Genomic DNA, 25,942 nt, shown 5'->3' on the forward strand with positions numbered 1-25,942 from the left:
AATGATAATGATATTCCAACTGCCCAGTTAAATCAAATCCATTATTTGGCATTCAGTGACATGCTTTTTAAATGATATAACACAGAATATTAGTCAACATTAATATTCAGGGAAGTGACATGGATAATTTTTTGATGGGGGGCGGTAAGAGACCTGGATAATGGACAGGGGGGCGCTGGCCCAAAAAAGGTTGAGAACCACTGATCTAGACAACTTGATGGCAGCTACTAGATTGTAAACACAAGTGCAATATTGAAATACAACTGTGAACATTTCAAACCTGCTAACTGCGACACTTTAAATGAATGTGCAACAATACTATGTGCAATATGACCCTTGTGTACATAAGTTTCAGATATAGGAAAAGTTAGGATATTTATAGCATAGCATAGAGTACAGCACAGTGTTTTATTGTATAGTATAGTAGTATAGTATAGTAGATAGTGTACATAGCCTTTATTTATGTAAACCAGCTCTTTTCCCTTTTTTATTTTACCCTTGTCCCTCTTGTTTTTAGTCTTTTTCCAAGCACCAGGGGAGCCCCCCCTCCTAATTTTCGTTGTATGGTACCTGTACTGTATTAATGACAATAAAGACCATTCATTCATTCATTACTTTCGCAGGGCACTGGATTTAGTCCAGAAGGTATTCTGTCAGGGAGAAGGTAGTGGAGAACTGTTCCCACTCCTGGGTTAAAGTATTGTCAATCATATCTATTTGCAAAATAAACTTTCAACCTCAACCTATAAACCATCTTGGGCATTTACCAACTCCATAAATTAAGAGGAGAAATACTGTATAAACCATCATTTGTTTGACATAAATTCCATGCTTATGTTTCTTATTGACTCACCAGGTCCTTGTTGGCTTTGATCCTTGATTTGCTTTGTACATCTGAACTGTTGAATACAACAAAAACGGCCTTAGCTTAGTTGTCTATGGAGGGTGAAGCGTACCAGAATGAAATACAATACACACATCGAAATGCAATACATATGTAGCAATAAATACAATGCAAAAATACAGAATATTTGTGCCAAAATGAAACACAGCCGTATTGTATTTCGAGATGTGTACATTGTATTTTAGTGTCAGAATACCTGGGATAAAGTTCTAAAATATGAATAAAACATGTTGTTTACTGTAAACTATCAAAATATGAACTTCCAAACTAGCCAAAGAAAGCCTACGTTACAAGACGTCACTCACGGGGTGAAGATACTACGGAGCCAGCGGAGATCCCGAGTCTTGAAAGGGAACAAAACCAGATGAGTGGTGTTGTCCAGGTCCACAGCACTCACTGGGTACATGATATGGTGAGTGGTTCTGGTCCCCACATCCTCTTCATAGCCTTTGGTAGATCCATTGTTAATTCTGTGTGACACATTGAATAGGGCAAATTGTGTGCGAATATTGTGACTGGAGGTCAAAACATTAAGTCAAAAGATTGTAGTTGTAAACTTGCCACAAGGTTTTTTGGTCTTTCAGCATTATTACAGGTTCTTAAAACCAGTTGTCTAAACATCATGTGGAATATATTTTTGAAGTATTCAGTATTCTGGTACAATACATAAAAAAAATTGGTATACAATACAGATATTGTCATAAATGAAAAGAAACTTCCTGACCAGCAACTCAATCGGTCACAATGCTTTCCCCCTGCAGCAGTCGGTGCATGTATTCCACTTTACAAGCTCATTTGCCAGTGATATGATTTCCATGCGACCTTACTTTTTCTTTACTACCAAAATATGTTGAGAAATATTTTTCTCATGCAACTATTTTCTGTGTTTTCTTGAATGCTCCTGTGAACAACTGAGAAATACATTTTGAGCCGTGTATTCAGTATTCAGTATTCAGTACATATTAATTCAGTAAGTATTCTATACACCCTGACCGTAACCCCTATTTAACCGTGAACGAGACAGGAGACCCTCCTCTCTGGAGACAGAATCACTGCTGCTTCACAGAGGTAGAATATGGAGTGAGCAGCAAACATGAAGGGGAGTGCAATTACTCTATTAACAGCATTATGCTTATTTCTGGAGTCAATAAGCAAATGTCTTATGCATCACTATGTTAAAAATTATATGATTGTCGGATATTTCCTTGCCTCCATAATAATAATAATAATAATAACAACAAGAACAACAATAATAATAATTACTAAGCAATTACTCTAGTAAGAGCATATGTTTCAATAAACAAATGTCTTGTGTTTCACTTATGTTAAACGATTAATAATTAAATAATAGTTAAAATATTTTTCTGATTTGTCTTTCAGCATTATTACCCGTTTTTAAAAGTTGTCATTAAAAACTCTGAGTTAGCCTACTTTTCTGTTTCAATATAAAGCATCAATGTTAGATGCTTTTAAAACATGTTGTAACATTACTCTTGTAAAACATGTTGTAACATTACTCTTGTAAAACATGTTGTAACATTACTCTTGTAAAAGATGCTGACAAATGCTTGTCGAAGTTTCAGTCAAAGATGTCACTCAATTAATCTCCCTGGCAAACAGACTGATGCAGCACACCTATCAGTACCTTATGATGACGTCATTGAGGTCAATGTGGGCTCCGTAGTGGGACCGCATGAGATTCCCAGAGTTCCCCACCACAGCACAGGTCCTACAGCGGTCAGGTCCTGCATCCAGGTACAGCAGCTCATCAGGGATGACTTGAAACAGGTCCTCCACCGCTTTGGTGAAGTTTCCTCTATCCTTCTGCATCGTCTGATGATGACAAGCAATACATGAGCAGAAACCCTAAAACGGAACTTTTTACTGCAATACTATCCGCCCCTCATATAAGTTCTGCTGGTATTGATAACCCAACGAAAACAATTAAAGTGAAGTAAAAAGGTTAGGTACGCGGTGAAAATGTTGACAGTTGAATTGTGGGTAATTAATCTTCAATAACACAGGAAGTATTTACCTTCCACCACCTGATGGTATTCCCAGTGACATCCATGTTTGCTTTTGTCAGAAATGGATAAAGAGATTGTCTGAAACGCTGCACAAACCAGGCATCATCCTCTGGCTCTGTCATACATGTGTGACAGGCACAAGAAGGAATGACGTCAGAGGACGTCTCGTTCAGTATGGCGTGGGCATATTTATAAAAATCCCAAAAGGGGTTGGTTGATATCTGACCATTCAAAAAACAAAACACAGTCATAGAGCTTGAGCAAAGTAGAAGCACGAGGACCCTGCTTTGGCTTTCATTGAAGAAACCCATTATGTAAATATATTTTTACTGTAGGGTAGCCGGACACTGGTTGGATTTTCATCTGAGGGGATTTTCAGCAACTGTGAATAAAATAATGATACATGATTTATTTAAATAAGAAATACAAAGACTGGTTTTATAATAGAGGTGTTTATGGAATACTACATTTGACATGCAAATACAGTCCAGTCCTGACTGGTCTATTTTTTTGCTATCATCAATTTAACACCAAAAGTAGTCACACTTTTTGTGTTGAATTAGGTAAGAGTACAGATGCAATCAATGATGTCACCTGCAAGCATCAAGCAACGTCCTACAGATGAATACATAATAATAATGCACATTACATCATTATATTCATACAGAATAGAGATCTCTCTAAAGATCCATGGAAATAACAAAATCACTGTTATAATATATGTTTGTTTAAATGTGATGAACAAGGTTATAACATAAATAATATACATAAATAATAATTGCAAAAGTTGAATAATATAACATTAATATTGTATGGTGTCATTAAGAATCGTTATTAGTCGTCATGAAATTGCCTATAGGCCTAGTAATGGCCTACCTCTGACGGCTCTCAAATACTAGTGTCCTCTCAAACACTACTGAGCTTGTCTGTATTCAAATGGTATATGGTAACAGAAGCACTAGTCTTATGAGCGCTACAAACGCTCCGTTTTGCTAATTTGTTTAGCCTATGGTGAGAATGGGATGACGGGCAGGACAGGAGGAAGAATGCAGACTTCCTAGAATGACGTGTCAATTTGGACTGCCACCGCTTTCCCTCTCTGTGTCAATGTTATAGCCTTACTATATACATTATAAGGTAGTATAACCTAACAGTCTGACAACACTGAGTTAATGCATCAGATCCAATGATTTTTCACCGTCCGTGGGACTGTGGTGAGCTTGTGTGTGCAGACCGAAATGCAATTTCCACTGTAACAGAATTACAAATAAGTAATAAGTGAATATGTACAAATAGGTCACTATTATTGACCTACGGTCAAGCCGCGCAATATAGGACTGTGCTTTTTCCTCACATGCACTGCATGTACTTTGAGATTGTTCTTGTATAAAATAAGATAAAAACAAAAATAATAATAAAACCACTTTATAAATATAATACATCATTATTATTCATCATATAATACATTATTATTAGTAGTACTCTCTTTTTTCCCCCTTTTTTTTCTTCTTGATTTACCATTGATTCGCCACCAACCAGACTATCAGCTACAAAAATATGAACCTTCCAGGAAAACACAATGAGGCGCCTTCCATCGACCTACAAACAGCAGCTTTTACACTCACCTTTGAAGTGAAATGAAGTTGTTTGTAAAAGTTCCCCAATAGAGTGCCAAACTAAACACAAAACACTGTTCTATTTTTCCTGCTATTTATCAGTACCAGTGAGCTGTGAGCTGTAAACAAGTGCGCTGTTCTCTCACTGTAAGATGGCGATGTCTGGTGCAATGTCTGACAGACTGGTCCGACTGGGGATAGCCAACAGACTGGTCTGACTGGGGATCATTGTGATTGGCTGCCCTTTGCCCCCCCTTGAGGCCCTGTTTAAAAGTAGGGCTTTGGGGAGGGCCAGGAAGATCATGGCTGATCCCGCACACCCAGGACACACCCAGGACTCTTCGCCCCGCTCCCCTCAGGCAGGAGGGTGCGGTCCCTAAATACTGTGAAGGCCCGATATACAAACAGCTTTTTCCCCACAGCCATCCGGCTCCTAAATGCCGCTGCCCCCCCCCGACCTGACCCCCTATCTATCTACCCTCCCTCCACCCCCACTGGACTGTCTGGATATGAACACTTGAACACTTGATCTCTGCACTTTATATTTATATTAATTATGACTCTTGCACTTTGATGTTGGTTTGCACTGTCTTGTCCTGTCTTGCACCTGTCCTGCTGTAAACCGTGCTCCATGGTACCAAACCAAATTCCTAACATGTTTACATGTCATGGCAATAAAAGTCTTCTGATCTGATTCTGATTCTGAATTGTTAGGTAGGTCCAAAACCATTGAATCATCAGTGGTTGACCAGCTACTGTACTGCTAGCCACACCGTAGGTTTGACTACAACTAAGCAGATAGACCTGCAGGACTAGTGCAATCAGTGGCGGATTAAGGTGGTCAGTGGCACAAGGCTACTCCTTTGTGTGAGGCCCCCCCCCGATACACGAGCCTCCCCCCTCCCCAAAATACACAACTCACGAGCACCCTGCACACACACACCACTCATAATGCTGGACTTAGGGGGGTGGGGGCCCCTGGGCTTGAGTCATTGTTCGGGCCCCTACCTACACCAAAAATGATAAGCTACAACTACACCAACCAGAACCTATGACCAGAAACACACGTATCCCAATGGAGTATGTTATTGGCATAAAGCACATGAAGAAAAAGCAAGGCCGTTCTGTGAGGACAACAGAAAAAAATTAGGAGTAGGCTATACTAGTAGTATACTACTAGTAGTATACTAGTAGTACAACACACGCTGCCTCAGGAAGGCCTCCAAGATCTCCAGAGACCCATCCCACCCTGGGTACGAACACTTTGCTCGGCTGCCCTCGAACAGGCGGTTCAGGACCATGTTCGCAAGGACAAACAGAATGAAGCTCAGCTTCTACCCCAGGGCCATTCAGGCCCTGAACACAGCAAAGACCTAGGTTCTGGGCCCTGGACAGTCTGGACGGATTGATGGCAGCTGCTGGATTGAAATCAGGTGTAGTGCTGAGGCACAAATGTGTACATTTCAAGCCTGCAAACTGCGACACTTTAAATGAATGTGCAATAACACTATGTGCAATATGACAACCCTAGGGTACATAAGGTTCAGAGAATAGGAAATGTTAGAATAGGTATAGCATAGCATAGAGTACAGCACAGTGTTTTATTTGTATAGTATAGTATAGTGGATAGTGTACATAGCCTTTATTTATGTAAACCAGCTCCTTTCCCTTCTTGTTTTTTAGTTTTCTTTTTCCTAGCACCAGGGGAGCCCCCCCTCCCAAATTTCGTTGTTTGGTACCTGTACTATATCAATGACAATAAAGACCATTCATTCATTCATACTTGAATAGCAAGTGGTCCCTCAGCAGAGAGAGAGAGAGAAAGAAAGAAAGAGAGAGAGAGAATGCCATGTCAAACCTTAATGGGTTCTTTCTTAGGGAAAGAAACACTATTCATTTATTACATTTTTTAATATTCATAAGATTTTTCCTTTAACATGAATCAATTAATTAAATTAAAGTAAAGTATACTGACTTGAGCTGCTGGTCATCTTTTCTTTAACATGAACGAAAATTAAATTAAATTAAAGTGTACCTTTCTATTATCATACAATATGTCCTTGAACATGTAAACTCTATAATCATACAGTTGTCTTTCTATTAGTTGTCTCTGTCATACTGAACTGTTTGTTATCATCCTGAACTATCTCTGTTGCTCACCTCACCTCAGTTCTGTCTCTATTGCTCTCCTCTCCTGTTGTCTGTCTCTCTGTTGCTGTCCTGTTGTCTGTCTCTCTGTTGCTGTCCTGTTGTCTGTCTCTCTGTTGCTGTCCTCTCCTGTTGTCTGTCTCTCTGTTGCTCTCCTCTCCTGTTGTCTGTCTCTCTGTTGCTGTCCTGTTGTCTGTCTCTCTGTTGCTGTCCTGTTGTCTGTCTCTCTGTTGTTCTCCTCTCCTGTTGTCTGTCTCTCTGTTACTGTCCTGTTGTCTGTCTCTCTGTTGCTGTCCTGTTGTCTGTCTCTAGCGACACCCGACCCAGTGCTAACTGCTTCGTGGCTCTCACTCTCAACATTGGTCGTCGCAGCTGCATTATAAAAAATAAATAAATAAAGTGAAATCTTGGGCAACTTATCTATATTTAGTTCTTTTTTCATTAGTTCTTTTCGTTTTTTGGCCCCACTATTTATACTTCTGGGTCGAATTTACGCGCGGCTACGCCGTAGCCTACGCAAGGGCTCTCCCAATTTATAGTTCTGCGTTGGTCGGTCTGCGTCGCGGAGAGAGAGTCGGAATCATGTGGGAATCATGTCGGAATCATGTGCTACCAAGCTGACCAATCACAGTGCTTATGGTCTGCGTAGGCACTGCCGCGTAGTTACATTTTTGGAGAGGTGCGCGTGAGCCTACGCCTCCGCTTAATTTTTGCAGCTTACGAAGCCTAGGCTATGCGTAGCCTACGTCCTGCGTGACTCAGTAATGTAAACTGGTGGGATGAGATGCGCGAGATTTCTTCTCTCGAATCAAACTATACTATATTTCTACTTTATAGAAAACCTGGATTCCGCGGGCATAAAGTTGCCTCAGGAATTCATTAAAACTGCCTCGCTGAGCCTGTGGGGGGGGGGGGGGCCCTCAGGATTCTTTATTTTTTTAATTTTTTTTTTGTTTTTGTTTTGTATCCAATATTTGGTGGCCCCCTAGTGGTGGTGGCCCTAGGCTGCGGCCTAGGTAAGCCTATGCGTTAATCCGCGCATGAGTGCGATCATGTCCTTTGTCTGGTTAGATGCCCAACAATGTTTTGTTGCCTTAGTACTTTTACTTTGCCAATGAGAAAAATGTAATCTAATCCAACCTAAATCTAAACCTTGTTGTCTCAAACGTCCTTGTTGATGGCATGTGTTCTCACACAGTCTTAGTACCTGTACTCGATGACTAATGTCAAATTTAGACCTGCAGGACGAGCTGATTATGATTGTTTTCTCAAGCATCCTTGTTGATGAAAGATGTTCTCAAACGTCATTGTTGACTTGCCTCAAGTGACTTCATGCAGGTTTTGATGGAGACTTCTGTCAGGTTTCATTAGAATGTCGTGAGGAGTTTGTTTCACGTCATAGACTGTCATTGTGGCTCAGTCCAATCCTATGAGGGTTGAGGTCGTGTCATGAACATGAGAAGAAGCCTTCCCAGTCACCGGATCTGAATCACATAGAACACCTTTGGGATGTGGTAGAATAAGCCTTCCCAGTCACCGGATCTGAATCACATAGAACACCTTTGGGATGTGGTAGAACGGGAGATTCACAGCATGAAACTGCACCTGAAAAATCTTTCAGGAATTGCGTGATGCCATAATGTCGTCATGGAACAGAATCTCAATCTGTTTCCATCATCTTGTGGAATCAATGCCACGAAGAATTGGAGCTGTTTTGAGAACAAAAGGGATGTCCTACCCAGTATTAGTGTAGTGTTCCAAGTAAAGTGCTTGGTGAGTGTATATACACTCAGACACACTGGGGTGCAACACGGGCGCACCCCAGGGAACTGTCCTCTCTCCGTTCCTCTCCACACTCTAGTCTACATCCTCGACTTCAGATTCAACTCTGACTTCATCCACACATCTGCAGAAGTTCTCTGACGACTCATCCATCGTTAGCTGCATCACCGGAGACAGTGAGGACGAGTGCAGGAGTCTGGTGGCTGAGTTCGTCGGCTGGTTGTCATAACAACCACCTGCAGCTGAAATCAGCAAAACAAAAGAGCTGGTGGTAGACTTCCGAAGGAAGGGGAAGTCACCTACTCCCATCACCATCAAGGGAGTGGAGGGGGGGTTGAGTCCTATAAGTTCCTGGGGGTGCACCTCAACAACAAACTGGACTGGACTGATAACTGTGGTGCCCTCTACAGGAAGGGGCAAAGCAGGCTGTACTTCCTGAGGTCGGCTCAGATCCGTTGAAGTCTGTAGCAGACTGCTGCGCATGTTTTATGAAACAGTGATGCCAACAAATGAAATAAGTTGATCAGGAAGGCGGCCTCTGTTGTAGGAGTGCGTCTGGACAGCTTGGAGGAGGTGGCGGAGAGGAGGATGAAGTCCAAGATCTGTAACATCCTGGAGAACCCATCCCACCCCCTGCATGAGGAGGTAATCAACCTAAAAGCCGCCTCATACTGCCAAGGTGCTCGAAGGAGCGCTTCAGTCACTCCTTCATTTCATCAGTCATTAAGCTTTCTACAACAGCATGTTTGGATACTGGATTCTGATTGGCTAGCAACAGTGGTAAATACCCCAACAACCTTCAGTTCAGACTGCATTTCCAGTATCAATGCACCTCCCAATCAATCTGATTAAGAACACCTGTGCTGACCTACAATGCAATGGTTGATCTTGTTTATGGGACTATATTCTGTGTTTCGGAAGGATATACATATTCTGAATCGATTAATGACTGTAAATACATGAATTGAATGTTAAAACTGTGTATTTATTTTTTATATTATGTGGTAGCTGTTGTAGAAAAGCAATTTATCATTCGAGGGCGGATGCCTCGTGCCACAACCCTGTACCAGTGGTAAATGTCTCCACAACCCCCTTCCTCTCATGGTAAATTGCTTACATATAACGCTGCCAGCTGTGGTGACTCCTCCAGGCGGCACGGTGGTTCATGAGGCCCACGATGGCCAGATGGACTGAAGAGCACTGTGTTCATGGACTATAGAGAACTTATTCTGACTCTACTGGACTGGACTCACACTGACTGCAAATGTTGTTGTTGTTGTTCAGCTACAATGCTACAATGTTCTTAATAAGCGTAGCTGTATTTCTCTTTTAGTCTGTACCGTACTGTTGTGTCCACTCTATTTATTCCCTATTTCCATTCTATTTATTCCCTATTTTTATTCATCATCTATTATGTGTCTTTTATCCCCCATACTCTTTTAAATCTTGCTGCTGTTAGAAAGTAATTTCTCCTCAGCGATAAATAAAGAACTTCAACAACTATACTAATACTGTCTAAACATAAATGTTATATAACATTAATTATGTTCTAAACAAGAAAAACATCAGAAGAAGTAGCATCATATTCAAGGAAAGTGAAGCAATGTTTAACAGTGCAGCAATACAGTTAAGCTTAGCATACATCTGACAAGACAAGGCCACAGCTGTATAATTGTAGTAGGCCCAGTGTTGTTATGCCTCACTCAATCCCAAAGCACTTGAGGAGCTGTGAGAGGATTGGATGATAACACTTCTACCTAGCCTAGCTTCTACCTTCTACTTCTACCTATCAGAGACCAAGTTGAATGAACAGGCTTTACTATGATGTTAACATCTTCAGAATCCAAACCCTCAAACTTTATTTATATAGCACCTTCCATGCAAAAATGCAATACATGGTGCTTAACAGTACAATGAAAATACGACAATACAATTAAAATACAACAATACAGTAAAAAATAAACAACAATACAATTAAAATACAGGAACACAGTAAAAATAAACTAAGAAAATGCTAATGGAAATACAACAATAAAATTAAAATACAAGAATACAGTAAAAGAGAATGCTAAGCTAAAAAGGTATGTTTTAAGATATCTTTTAAATTTGTTTACAGATTGTGACGCCCTCAGCTCCTCTGGCAGGCTGTTCCAGAGGTGAGGACCAGAGACACTAAATGGCCACCAGGCCTCGTGGGGTCGGTTTGGGATGGATGGGGTCATCCTTTCTTTGAACGGGCTCCTACTGTAAATGAAACATGGGCTGGGCCCACTTAGCGGGGCACCATTTTGTGGTCAGATACAAGAAATATATGATGTAGAACAGATATACTGTATATATATAGACATGAATGATGTCAATCAGGGGCGGATTTAGGATCGCAGGAGATCCGGGGCTTAGCCCAGAGGGAGAATATAATGTGCGCGCAGAGCGCACCAGAAAATTTTGCCTTCAACCTTCAACTTACCACCACCTTAAAGCGGACAAAAGGCACTGGAGAACACATATACATTCACACCCTTTAATGAAGCAAACTAATTGTGGTGGTTCTGGGCACAGAGGGAGGTCAGCACACGTAGCTCCCCCTGCCAGTCACCATCATTTATATTTGTATAGAATTACATAATTGATGGGCTGAGGCTAGTTATGTTACAGTATGTATATCAGGGCAGACTCTGTGCTCACCACTTATATTGTATTTAGAGTCTTGTCCTGTGTTATATGACGATATATTACATGTATTGTTGGCCTGTGTATAGTACTGTGAAATCAAATCCCCCCTGGGACATTAAACAAACTTAGTTAGTTAGCGTTACATCTTAGGATAGATTTGAGTCATGTTCTGTATACATACATACTACCATAAGGGCATACTTAATGTGGTTACTCCATGTTTACTAGCTGTAACATTAACGTTACATCATTCTTTTTCACTTGTTACTCAGTCAACCAGAGTGCAGATATCAAAGACTATCAGCCTGTTATTCACTTTATTTGTATAAAGTGAATAACCACTTCATTCCATCTGTTTTTCAAATAAAGTCCATTCCATTCCATTCCATTCCATAAGTATTATCCTTTGTTTGATTTCTTACCATGTACCGTAACAGTACCTTGCTATGTTTCATTTTCATTATAACATAACGTTATGTTATGATAGCCAGCTAGCATTAGCAAACCGGAAAAGTAGTGTCAGTGAGTCAGTCACCTTTCTAATAAGATTCACAAACCTGAAACATCATCTATGTCATCACTGCTGGTGATGTCATTGTTGTCAGCTGCTGATACGGCTGCTGCAACAGTTCTTGGCGCTTGTTTTGTTGAAAACAACTTTCGGATATCCATCCTTACTGTAACCAGGGAGTAGCTAAAAGGACTGTAGAATTTAGGAAGGGGCTGGTTATCTAACTAACTCTGAGCTAAATAGGCAGTGTAGGAGGATACAGGCAGGGGGCGCCAGCAAACCGTTAGACTAGCAGTTACTATCGTTAGCATTAGCATTGTAATTAGCATTAGCATTAGCATTGGAATTAGCATTAGCATTAGCATGGGAATTAGCATTAGCCTTAGCATACAAACAACTAAACACACGGTAGTGTAGCAAAGATGAACAACACATTTATTATACACAACTGATGTATACCTCCCAAAATATACTCCCTCCCCGCCGGCCACACACACACTCACTCACTCATAGTATCTGGCCTGAACAGGCTTAGAGTCCAGGACTGTGGTGCGCGTTGAGGCCTGGTTGGATGGCATGTGCGTCGAGGAAGGTAGCAGACAAAAGGGGGGGGGGTGACGTAGCAACGCGGAGGGAAAGGGCCTTCTTCGTGGTCCACGACGAGGTGAAGGGCCCAGGTCCGGTGGTCCACGTCGAAGCTCCGATGGAGTCAGCGTTCGGTCGCAGTCCGCTCGTGGAGGCGACGATTCTGTCCAGTTTGGCGTCTCGTTTGGTCCAACGTTAACAGCCGGCTGCTGGCAAGGCTGTCTAACGGGAACACAACTAAACGGGCTATCACAGCTCTGAACTCGATAATCACTCTTGGTCTTCAGCTCCAGCACGGTGTGCGTGGTACTGAATCCGCCATCTTAGAATTGACTTCTCGTTGCTTCTCTCTCGTTACTCTCTCTCTCGTTCTGATTCTCTTCACACACTGACTCACAGACCACTTCCGTCTCTTATATATACACCACCGAACCTAGCATCCGGGTCACGGACACACCCCGGATATACCACGTCATCAAACATATACATAAACATTACAATAACAATACATACACTTCACGAAACGTATATGAATAGTATAGAAAATAACAAAGGAAATAACTGGGGCAAATAGGGCTGATTTGGGGGAACTAAACTGGCTCTAAACTGTGGGCCTTCATAACAGCCGCCCCATGAAACCCTCGGTTTCAGTTAACTAAGGAAGGCACACTGGCTAGGCTGCTCTAGCAGCGTGAGGTAGGAGGTGATAGTGTCCTTGGTAATTTGAGGGAGCTCAATCAGGCGTGCCACAGGTCGGGTGTAAGTGCGACCACCAACGTCCACGATGGCCGTCCGCACCCTTCCATCCGGACCCGGCAGGACCTTGGTCACTCTGCCTGTCTGCCAGGCGGCGCGTGGAAGGGACTGGTCGATCACCAGTACCACGGCACCTTCGGACAAGTTGTCTCTCTCCCTCGTCCACTTCTGCCTGACTTGCAGGGTCGGCAGGTAGTGCAGTATGAACTGCCTCCAAAACTGGTCCGCGAGCACCTGGCTGTGCCTCCACCATCTTCTTCCGGTGAGCTCTGCAGGGTCGTAGACTACCTGAGGCAGTGCAGAGTCTCGCCGCCCCATCAGCAAGAAGTTGGGCGTGATGGGATCCAGATCTGCTACATCACTGGAGGTATAGCCTAGGGGCCGGGAGTTCAAGATGCCCTCAATCTCTGCTAGTACAGTCTGGAGCACCTCATCGGTAGGCACCTTCTGTCCGAGAATGGTACGTAGGACGTTCTTTACTGAGCGAATCTCCCGCTCCCAGGCTCCCCCGAAGTGTGGAGCATTTGGGGGGTTGAACTCAAACTTCACTTGCTGGGAGGCGAGTCTGTCACGGGCCTCCTCAGTCATCGCAGCGTAGCTCGCCCTCAGCTCGGCCTCACCACCGACGAAGTTGGTGCCTCTGTCCGACCGGAGGGTCTTAGGGGTCCCTCGCCTGGAGGTGAACCTCTTGAAGGACATGAGGAAGCTGTCGCTTGTGAGCTGGTGCAGAACTTCCAGGTGCATTGCTCTCGTCGTCAGGCACGTGTAGATGATGCCCCACCGCTTCTCGGAGGCTCGCCGGTTTCGGACTAGGAGTGGCCCGAAACAGTCGACCCCAGTAGAGTGGAACGGAGCCTGTCTCAGTCGCAGCCGGTCCTCGGGCAGATCGGACATCATGGGCTGCGGCGGCGTGGCTCGCCACCTCTGGCAGTCCGAGCAGGACCTTTGATATCTCCGTACCGCCTCCCGTCCATGGAGTATCCAGAATCTCCGTCGTACCTCCGCGAAGACACGCTCTCCACCCGCGTGCTGCACTTTGTCATCATGGTGCTTGATGACCAACCTGGTGACCTGATGCTTAGTGGGAAGCACGATGGGATGCTTCGTGTCCAGGTCTAGATCTTGAGCGCGGCGCAGTCTGCCACCCACGCGAATGAGAACACCGTCGAGCTCTGGAGCTAAGCCGCGGAGTCTACTGTCCGAGGGGATCGGCTTCCCTTTCTCGAGACACTCCCGCTCTCGGGAGAAGGCATCCTGTTGGGCACTCTGTAGCACCAGGAGCTCCGCCGCGGTGTAATCTTCGGCGCTGAGCGTAGTATCTAGGGGTAGACCGGCCTTGGAGCAGAACATCCTCTTCTGCAGCTCTTCGAGCGTCTCACACTCCTCTCCCGGAGTAGTCTCAGGGTCTACGACCTGGGTGACTCCGCAGAACAACGTCTTACGCAGCTCTTTGTCCTCTCTGTCTTCTGCTAACGCCGGCGTGGCTGGCCACTCTGACTCCCGCTCCTGTAGGAAGTCCGGTCCCGTGTGATACAGGTGGGGCTCCGCCAGATCCTGGAGAGTTGCCCCTCTCGTGATGACGTCAGCAGGGTTCCTCTTGGTGTCTACATAACGCCAGCAGTTCACCTCAGTCAACTCCAGAATCTCTGCGACTCGGGTGCCCACGAACACCTTATACCGACATGAGCTGGACTTCAACCACTGGAGGACGGTAGTGGAGTCTGACCACATGGTGACGCTCAGCAGAGGTAGCTGGAGCTCGTCGAGCAGGAACCTTCCCAGTTGCGCGCCGTTCAGGGCAGCACACAGCTCCAGTCTTGGGATGGACTGTTGCTTTTTCGGCGCCACTCGGGAACGTGCCAGGACAAACGAGACGTGGACTTCACCTCCAAGCTCTGCCGCTCTGACGTATGCCACGGACCCGTACGCCATCTCCGAGGCGTCGCAGAATACATGTAGCGTGATGACACTCCTCTCTAGGTCCGTGGAGGGAGGGAAGTAGCTCCGCTGCAGCTTGATGTGCTGGAGAGTGGGAAGTTCCTGCTCCCAGGCCTTCCACTTCTCTTCTAGGTGACGAGGCAGAGGATCGTCCCATCCTCGTTCTTGGGCCCACAGCTCCCGGACAAGCACCTTGGCCATCGTCGTGAAGGGAGCGATATATCCCAGTGGGTCGTACTGGCTCGCTAGAGTGCTGTATATCGTTCTCATCGTGACGCGTTGGGGCTTGGCAGGCTTATTGCGATAGCGTATAGTGTCGGTCTGGAACTGCCAGATAAGTCCGAGCGTCATCTCCTGAGCATCATCTGGTGAGTGAGAGACCCAAGCCTCGCTGCTGGTCGAGGTGGCCTCCTTCGGGAGGTCTCTGATGACTTGCGGGTCGTTGCTGGCCCACTGGCAGATCTCAAATCCACCCTCCTGGAGATGAGCACGCAGGTCCTGGACTAGCTGACGGGCTTCCGTGGCTGTCTTCGAACTGTGGAGGCAGTTGTCCACGTAAAAGCTCTTATGGACGGCGTCAAACACTCCAGGAGGTGCCGTCTCCTGCGCGGCGTGAGTCTGTAGCGCATAGGTAGCGCAGCAGGGGCTGCAGGTTGTCCCGAAGGGTAGCACCTCCCACTGGTAGATAGAGGGGTCGGGGTCGCTCGGGTCCTCTCTCCAGAGAAACCTCATGAGTGGCTTGTCTTCCTCCAACATCCTGACCTGGTGAAACATTCGCTTAATGTCACCACTGACTGCGATCGGCTGCTGACGGAAGCGCACCAGAACTCCCAAGAGGGCTGGGGTCAAGGTTGGACCAGGGAGAAGATAGTGGTTGAGGTTGAGCTTCCCCACCTGGTAGCTACAGTTGAAGACCACTCGGTTCTTCCCGTTGTGGTGAACATTGTGGTGCGGGAGGTACCAAGACTCGGCACTCTGGTTCGCCTCGGCTGGCTCAAGCTTCTTCACCAGACCGGACTCCGTCAGTTTCTTCATCTCCGTTCGGTAAGAAGCAGCAAGGACCTCGTCCTTCCTCATACGCTTCTCAGTGCTGGTCAGACACTGTAGGACGGTTCGAGGGGATACTCGAAACTCTGGCATGGGTTCTCTGCGGAGTAGTGGTGTGACGTATCTCTTCACGCCCTGGACTTCGATACGCACTGTCTTTGCGTTAAGGAGGTCTAGGGCGTAGACGTCCTCCTTTGACCGTACGTAGAGCTTCTCATTCTTGTAGGGCGCAACGTCTAGCGTCCACAGCTTCTGGACGTTGTCTAGCAGCGCCGCATTCATGGAGTCCACACTGGTGTGAAGGCAGTTGATGGTCTGCACTTCTTCGGTGCGGACATGGAGGGATGACGTAGCTCTCCCGTCTCTATCTCTCCACTCGGTAGCGCCTTGGAGGGCCCACCCAAGCGCAGTCTTAACAGCCATCGGGCAGCCTCGTGGTCCTCTCAGCGGAGGACGGAGCGACACGATCAGTGCAGCGTTGTCCGAGCCGATGAGAAGGGTTGGCTCCGCTCCTTCTATCGGATGTAGGTCTACTCGCCGTAGGTGGGGATATCTTGCGCGTAACCTCTCCAGGGGGTAGTCGTAGCGGGAGAGCGCTAGCTGGTCTGCGGTGAAGACATTCTGAAGCCGATGTCTATCCGACGGCCGCCCCGCCGGGGAGATAGAGAAGTTGATTCTCGCCCCGGTGACCTCTTTAAGGTCGCGACGTATCGTGCGCAGAGTCAGCTTCTCCTCAGTCCCGTGGAGCCCCAACCGGCGCACTGCCTCCTGGAGGAGGATGGTCCGTTCCGACCCGTCGTCTAGAACGGCGTACGTGTCGTACACAGCGTTGTTGTGGTGAAGTCGGACCTTCACCACCTTCAGTAGGACCTTGGAGCCGCTGCTCTGGGTTGGGTCTAGGTAGTAGACAGGGGTTTCCTCTTCCGGTGCGCGACCGGACCTAGGGCTTCTGGTGCCCTCCGTGGACCTGGCGAGGGAGACCTCGTGTAGGATGTTGAGGTGGACCTCCTCACAGCGATTGCACTTTCTCCTCAAGGTGCAGTTCTTAGCCAGATGGTCGCGCCCACAGTTCCAGCACCTCTTGTTCTCCTCGAGCCACCTCTGCTTGGCCTCGGTACTCAGGTTGTTGAAGTCACTGCACTCATTGAACCAGTGCTCGCTGGTGCAGTACGGACATGGCGGTGGACCTCTCCGTCCCTTTTGAGGGGGTTGAGAGGAATCCTTTCCCTCAGGTCGGGCTTTCCTCTCTCTCCGAGGCTCCTCCTCCGTGTGCAGCACTCCTACTGGGCGTCCTCTGTTCGAGCTCGGCCTGTCCCAGCGGTCTCCCTTCTCCCTCTCCTTCTTCGGCTCAGCGTAACCCATGGCGTCTACGTTGGTGTCATGCACTTCCTCCAGTAGGAACTCCGCGAAGGCAGCCATGCTCAGACCCAACTTCCCGGGGTTACGAACGCGCTGCTGTCGCCGGAACCTCTCCTGCCGGAAGCGTGGGATCTTGCGGAGCAGCCGCTCGACGTTGGAGGTGCTGTTGATCTCGCTGGCGCCAGCTGGGCCCTGCGTCTTCAGCATTCCAACCAAGGTGTGCACGCGGAGCGCGAAGTCATCCAGCGCCCGTTCATCCTTGATGGGGGCCTGCTGTTCGAGGGCTTGCAGTTCAGCAAGGGCGTGGTTCCAGGGACGACCGTAGCGGGCATCCAAGTCGGCGAGCGCTCTGGTGTAAGGTGTCGGTGCGGAGGCATGGGCCAGTACCATGTTGTGGGCTCTGGGGTTCCTCACATGCTGAAGGAGAATCGCATATTTGTAGGACTCTGAGCAGGAGTCGTCCAAGAGCGTGTCTAGGCAGATGCGTAGTTCCACATACTGGCTCCTGTCCTCGTCCTTGAAGAAGGGGAACTTGGGTCCCTCCACCTGGGGAAACATCCTGTAGTGGATGATCGGGGCTGGAGTGACGGTCTGGGTGTCCGGCCTGCATGCATTTTGGTGCACTGGAGGACCTAGGGGTGTGCTACGCTCTTGGGGAATGGCTCCCCTCCCGGGCAGCGACGCTGGCTCCCTCTGGGCCGCGTAGCGGTCGGGTCCCTGGTCCTCTTCTTTCCAGGTGGTCAGCTGGGCCTGTAGTTGGACAGTCATGGCGGGGGTCATGGAGCCATCGGCGGGGGGTTCAGGAGATGGCACTCGAGAGGGCCGTGCGGATGATGCTCTGGAGCTACGGGCCGACGGAGCTCTGCTGATGCACACGTCGCGCATGGTCTGCATCATTTCCTCCATCTTCTCTGCGTGCAGTTGCTCTCTCGCCATCTGCCTCTCCGCCGCGCGTTCCGCCCCCTCCATCTGGAGGCGCTCGCGCTCGTACTGGATGCGTTCCCTCTCTAACGCCTCCTGGCGCTGTCTCTCCGCCGCACGTTCCGCTCCGTTCATCTGGAGGCGTTCGCGTTCTAGCGCCTCCTGGCGCTGGAGGCGTTCACGCTCGAACTGGAGTCGTTCCCGCTCTAACGCCATCTCGGCCTGTTGGCGCTCCCGCTCTAACGCCATCTCGGCCTGTTGGCGCATACATTCTGACAGCGCGGCACTACTCCCTCTGGAGTGCAGGCTATCCGCCCCAGAGGCAGAACTGCCCACAGAAACCCTGGACCGGGAGGAAGCCACTGAACGGCAGGAGCTAGGTCTCGAGCGCGCCGTACTGGGAGGCAGATCGTTAAGGCTGAGACCCTCCCTCTTCCGCCCGCAGGCGCTGTCGGACCGGGCCTCTCCTTCCTGCTCTTCCGTTTCTACGGCAAAACCCTGCTGTTCTGCCATCTCATCCTCCGGCTGGTGCTCGTTGATGGCTGTCTCGGTGCTAGCCACCCGCGCGCCGGCGGACACCTCGGCCTCTCCGACCACCGTATCCCGTGGAGTGCACTCCTCGCTACCACTCAGTGAGCTTTCGAGCTCAAGCTCATACTCCTGTAACCTCGGAGGCAACCGCGGGACTCTCTGTGGTCGTGGCTCTGGCTCAGGGGGCGGAGAAGGGGGGGTAACTGTCTGGTCTGGTTGGCTGCGCTCAGCCATGCTATCACTACACTACCTATCCGGCTCGAAGGACCAATTGTAACCAGGGAGTAGCTAAAAGGACTGTAGAATTTAGGAAGGGGCTGGTTATCTAACTAACTCTGAGCTAAATAGGCAGTGTAGGAGGATACAGGCAGGGGGCGCCAGCAAACCGTTAGACTAGCAGTTACTATCGTTAGCATTAGCATTGTAATTAGCATTAGCATTAGCATTGGAATTAGCATTAGCATTAGCATGGGAATTAGCATTAGCCTTAGCATACAAACAACTAAACACACGGTAGTGTAGCAAAGATGAACAACACATTTATTATACACAACTGATGTATACCTCCCAAAATATACTCCCTCCCCGCCGGCCACACACACACTCACTCACTCATAGTATCTGGCCTGAACAGGCTTAGAGTCCAGGACTGTGGTGCGCGTTGAGGCCTGGTTGGATGGCATGTGCGTCGAGGAAGGTAGCAGACAAAAGGGGGGGGGGTGACGTAGCAACGCGGAGGGAAAGGGCCTTCTTCGTGGTCCACGACGAGGTGAAGGGCCCAGGTCCGGTGGTCCACGTCGAAGCTCCGATGGAGTCAGCGTTCGGTCGCAGTCCGCTCGTGGAGGCGACGATTCTGTCCAGTTTGGCGTCTCGTTTGGTCCAACGTTAACAGCCGGCTGCTGGCAAGGCTGTCTAACGGGAACACAACTAAACGGGCTATCACAGCTCTGAACTCGATAATCACTCTTGGTCTTCAGCTCCAGCACGGTGTGCGTGGTACTGAATCCGCCATCTTAGAATTGACTTCTCGTTGCTTCTCTCTCGTTACTCTCTCTCTCGTTCTGATTCTCTTCACACACTGACTCACAGACCACTTCCGTCTCTTATATATACACCACCGAACCTAGCATCCGGGTCACGGACACACCCCGGATATACCACGTCATCAAACATATACATAAACATTACAATAACAATACATACACTTCACGAAACGTATATGAATAATATAGAAAATAACAAAGGAAATAACTGGGGCAAATAGGGCTGATTTGGGGGAACTAAACTGGCTCTAAACTGTGGGCCTTCATAACACTTACACTTTTGCAAGTCAGGCACTGATTGAGATCACTTCTTCTTCAGGGCAGGGTAGGCTACGCAGTATGCAGGCTAATGTTGCGCAGCTGCTGCCTCTCTGTTGGACTCCGGTACTGCACGTTACTCACGAGAGTTATTATTTTTTTATTTTTTATTTTTATTGTTTTTAAGTAAAACATTCGGGGCTTTTCAGAAAACATCCGGGGCTTGAGCCTTAGTAGCCACCCCCTAGCGCCGCCCCTGATGTCAATGTCTATCTGCAGGTCGATTAAATATACTGTATTATTTTGTTATATATTATACATTACATATTGAATCAACTGCCCTAGTATATATAGATAGTATCCATTGTTTGACATAATCAAGATGGGCAACAAGTCAAAGTGCATTTATGCAAAGCAGATTAGTCACCATCCTTTAAATATCTGTATTTTTTGTCTTTTAGAGAGCTCCATAATGATGTTATATTCTTGACCTCTCCCATGGTTTGAATGTGTACGTTGACGACGCTTTGGCAGTGGATCCCAGTAGTGGTTCCAGTTTCCAAATCTGTCTGCACCAAATCCATAAACATTCACCTGAAAATATAAAAGGAGGGCTTCATATAACAATAATAATAAAATAATAAGTCCTTAACCGAGGGATTAATCAAGCGCCATGAGTCAACAACGCACAAAGCATTGGCCCACGCACGGAGAGCAAGTGAGGCTTGTTTCTCGTGGCTGGCTTCGGACGCCGTGGTTCTGTCAATTTTATAATCCCATACCGCATTAAAGTCCGCTCCCACAATAAATTTGAAATCTGGAAATTCCAACATTTTATTGGTCAGCAAATCATAAAAATGTTATCATAATTGTTAGGTGCATAGGCAGAGGTCAGCACAATTTTTTCCCCCTCTAGTTGAATTTTAGCCAAGGCTATTCTACCCTCCGGATCGGCCCAATCTCCCAGGATGTCATATTTCAAAGTACGGCGACAGACGATCGCAACGCCCTTAGATCTAGTGTTGGCAGCCGATGAAGCAATCACATGATAATGTCTGTTAGCCAGACGATGGGTGTCTTTAGATAGAAGGTGTGACTTCCATGTTATTCAGCGAGACACAAATCATTTTCAAGAATTGATTTTATTTTTGCCTCCAAAAATCTTTTTTCTGAAATAGCTGACGTGGTCCATGTACCATTTGCTCCTTCTGATCACAAAGCAGTGGTCTGCTCAGCTTCACTTAGAGTTAATAGGGCCCCTAGATGGCGTTTCAATAATACCCTTTTACGTAGTGAATCGTTTGTTTTGCAATTTAAACCACAACTGGAAGAATTTGTAAACATAAATAAGGGTTCAGTTGATGACCCGAGAGTGCTTTGGAATGCCGTCAAAGGTTTCATAAGGTCCAACACAATCCTGTTTTCCTCAACCCGCAATAAGGCCAGAGCAGAGAAATTAAATCAACTTGAATCTGAATATGCTCGCCTGGATAATTCACTTCAGCTTAAGTACAGCGACAACACCGCATTACAGCGCAATTTGGTTAAAAAAGAAATAAACTCTTTACTCAAACAACGATCAGAATTCCTTATTCACCGGGTCAGACAAAATTACTATTTTAACATTGCAAGACCCAGCCATTTATTGGCCTTGAAGCTTAGGGTTAATGAGCGGTTTGCGGATATTTCTGCTGTTAAGACAAGTAATGGTGTTATTTGCACGGATCCATTGCATGTTAATTCATCCTTTAGGTCGTTTTATGCTGACCTCTACAGCTCTGAGATTGTTCATGATAAAATTGCTTGTGATTCATTTCTGAATGATCTGCAATTGCCTAGTCTCGCAGCAGATGAATCTGCATCTCTCGACCGGCCTATCTCCCTGAAAGAACTCAGAGGGGCAGCTCAAGATATGCAGAGGGGTAAGTCTCCTGGCATTGACGGCATACCACCTGAGTTTTACCTTCTCTTCTGGGACATTTTAGGCCCGCTTTTGCATGAAATGATTTTGTTCTCTATTGAGAAGGGCTCCTTTGCTAGAGATGTTAATATAGCGTTGATCTCCCTGCTGCTGATTTTTTTTTTACGATTTATTCTAATCCTTCTGCAATGGTAATGACTGGGAGGAATTTTTCGTCACCGTTTGCGATTGCTAAAGGCTCCAGACAGGGATGTCCGCTCAGCCCATTACTATTTGCGCCAGTCGACCACAGTCACACCAATTTCTATCGGTGGCACTCAGCATCACATATCCCTATATGCAGACGATGTACTTCTGTATGTAGATGATGCTCCTCAATCCATTCCCCATATTCTGTCCATCTTTGATGCTTTTAGCGCCATTTCTGGATACAGAATAAATTGGACCAAGTCTGCTCTCTTGCCGCTAAATGAGGCCATGAGGAGTGCAGTTGTGCCCTCCCAGATTCCGATAGTTACCAAATTTAAATATTTAGGCATTGACATCTATCCCTCACTGCTGACTACAGCTAATACCAATTTCAAGAATTTCCTTTCCAATATAACACAGGATTTGGACAGATGGGTGGCACTGCCGAATTCCCTGAGGGCTAGGGTTTCCATAGTTAAAATGAATGTGCTCCCCAGAATTAATTTTGTAAGTTCTATGCTTCCTCTTCCTCCCCCCGCTCTTTATTGGAACAAATTGCAATCTGCAGTTACTAAATTCATCTGGAGAGGTAAACGACCCCGAATTAAATTGACCACATGTGAGAGACAGGATGGAGGCCTTTCTCTACCTAATTTTAAACTTTACTATTGGGCTTTCACACTGCGTCCTCTGGTAACTTGGTTTAATCCCATGGCTGAGGTTTCTTGGCGTGCTTTGGAAGAGGGATTGACATTCCCTCTCACTCTGAAGGAGGTGCTGTTTTCCAACACTCCACCTGCTCAGTGTAGGCGACGGTTTGGCACAATCATTTCTCAATTAATCAGTGTCTGGCGAGCAATGACGAAAACATGCAAACTGCCCTCTGGATGGAACCCCTGCTCACCAATATTTAATAATGATGCACTCTTAATTGGGGGGCGTCCGATTAGATTCCAACAATGGGCTGACGGGGGTATTCATTCATTGGGCGATGTTATTGGGGATAAAGGTCTTCACTCTTTTGAAGAGTTACGAATTCAGTTTAATTTATCACGCTCCTCCTTCTTCTTTTATTTACAACTAAGGGCTGCCATGAAAACCTATGGGGTCCCATGGAAGGAGCCACTTCACAGGCACCCGGTGCTTGTTGTTCTGGACAGGGTGGGTAGTACGAGGGGCGTAGTTTCCACATTATATGGGTACTTCTTGCAGAAAACATACCTCCCATTGGCAGTTGGATCGGTATGGAAGGTGGACATTCCGGACTTAGACCTAGAATTTGACTGGGATAAAGTGTGGTCAGATGTCCTACAAACATCAAGGAATCCTGATCACCAACAAATTCATTATAATTTTATTCATAGGACTTATATGACTCCTCGGAAGATGTGTATTATGAAAATCATAAATGACCCCAATTGTACTCTGTGTCCTCTGGGGGTTGTGGGCACATTTATTCATATGATTTGGGAGTGTCCAGAGGTTACAGAGTTTCTAAACTTTCTGCTCTGCTCTCTGTGACTATACCCCCTTCTCCTTCTGTATTGATCCTCAATGATCTTTCCCTGTTACTCCTCCCTCAAACTAAAAAACGCATTCTGTTTGCTGGTCTGACGGCAGCAAAGAAAATGGTTGCCACACGTTGGAAGCCTCCACATTCACTTTCATTTAAACAATGGGTTTTAAGTTTTTGGGATGTTGTTTATTTGGAACTCTCTACAGCCCGTATGCATGGTGCTAAAGAGGCAAATATTAATTTGTGGATATCCACAGCTGTCGATCTTAAACATCTTTTGAGTTGAGTGTAGGTTATCACAATTGTAACTGACTTGTCCTCTGGTCCCTGGGGTGGGTGGGTGGGGGTTATTTGTTTTACTTTCTTTTACGTTTTGGGTCCCGACTTGTAATGTATGTCCCTAATACCTAGATAGCTTATTGTAATTTGTGTGTTGTGGCGTGGTTGTATGGGCTGTTGGGGGCGTTGATTGCAGGATGTGGCCTTGTTGTCTTGTTTTGTCATTATGTTTGTTTTAAAAGAAAATAAATAAACATTTGATCATAAAAAAAAGAATAAAATAATAACTTAAATGTATATAGAGCCTTTCACAGACCCAAGGTCGATTTACAAGGAATGGGACAAACAGAACAGAGCCAGAGAGACAAACACACAAAACAAGAAACAGTGAAACAGCTAGTACAGGTTGAATGCAATGGTGAATAGGTGGGTTTTAAGGGCAGTTTTGTCCAGGGTTGGAGAGTCGCGGATATCCTTGGGTAGAGAGTTCCAGAGGGTCGGGGCTGCCACACTGAAGGTTCTGTACCCAAATGTCCGGAGTTTTATTATATGTGTGGTAACCTGACTTCAATAATCACGCCAGTGGTGCGGTTTCATATCTTTAATACCGGAGACTTGTAGTTCACGTGCCAGAGTACATTCACAGACAGATTTCCCCTTCCGCATAACACACATTGACCACACCCCCACTTCCTGTGTCATGACCTGTAAGGTTAGGGGTCATCACCATAACAATCTAATAATGTATCCAAATTACCCATTATAACAATATGGATCTAGATTTATCATATAGATCTACAGTATATACACTAGAGAAACTGAATAGGGGGATGGAGAGGAGGGACAGTGGTGTAGCCGGAAGAGATGGGTCTTCAGTCTACAGAGGAAGATAAGGAGTGATTAGTCAGTGATTTGCTGACTGCTGCTGCCTCTTGGTGTCAGTGTTGTTCTATTCCCAGTGCAGGTTGGATACATTACCTTAGTGAGCTGAGCTGTACATATACATATTACTGGCAGAACATTGTTACTGTTATAGAAAGGAAGGCTTACCTCATCACATATGTGTATGGCAAATATCAGAGCCATGAATCCAGTGGATGGATATCGGCCATGTTTTTCAAACCAAACCTCATATTTCATGAAAGAAGGATTCAGGACCATTGCCTGCATGAATTATGAATTACATAGTTATCTTAATCACTGTAGTTATGTCACAGACAATATATACACCCTAAAATTACTGTGGTTATGTGCACAACATGAGAATCATGGACATACATGTTGCATAAACATGGAGAACATTCAGTGCCCTGCATAAGTTATGGGACAGTGAAAAATGTGTTCTTCTTTTTGTTCTACTACAGTTTGGATTTTAAAGCAAACAATTACTATTAGGTTAATGTAGAGATTCTCAGCTTTTATGTAATGATACATATTGGTTTCACCATTCAGAAATTGCAACACACTTTTTATGCAAAGTCTCGCTATTCCCAAAAATGATGGTTACGGTTTGACAGGTGTGTCTTGTTCGTTAGATGTGTTCCGACACATCACTTGTGCGGTCTAGGCTTTGCTTTTGCCTTTGGAATGTGCTACTTGTATCTGTCAACATGACGACCGAAGAGATGTCAATGAAAAGCCAGGTTTGACAGGTGTGTCTTGTTCGTTAGATGTGTTCCGACACATCACTTGTGCGATTCTAGGCTTTGCTTTTGCCTTTGGAATGTGCTACTTGTATCTGTCAACATGACGACCGAAGAGATGTCAATGAAAAGCCAGGGAAGCCATTATGAGGCTGAAATATCAGAACTTCTGGATTTTCCTGGATTTTCTATTTACAGTCTGTTAAGGCATGAATGAGGCCCTCCAGTGTTTCCTATAGGACTCCACCCTCTCTTCAAATGGGTCTTGACTGCTATGTTACCTACTAAATGTGTT

The sequence above is a fragment of the Nansenia antarctica genome (genome assembly GCF_963989245.1).
Source record: "Nansenia antarctica genome assembly, chromosome: 3".
Taxonomy (NCBI): domain Eukaryota; kingdom Metazoa; phylum Chordata; class Actinopteri; order Argentiniformes; family Microstomatidae; genus Nansenia; species Nansenia antarctica.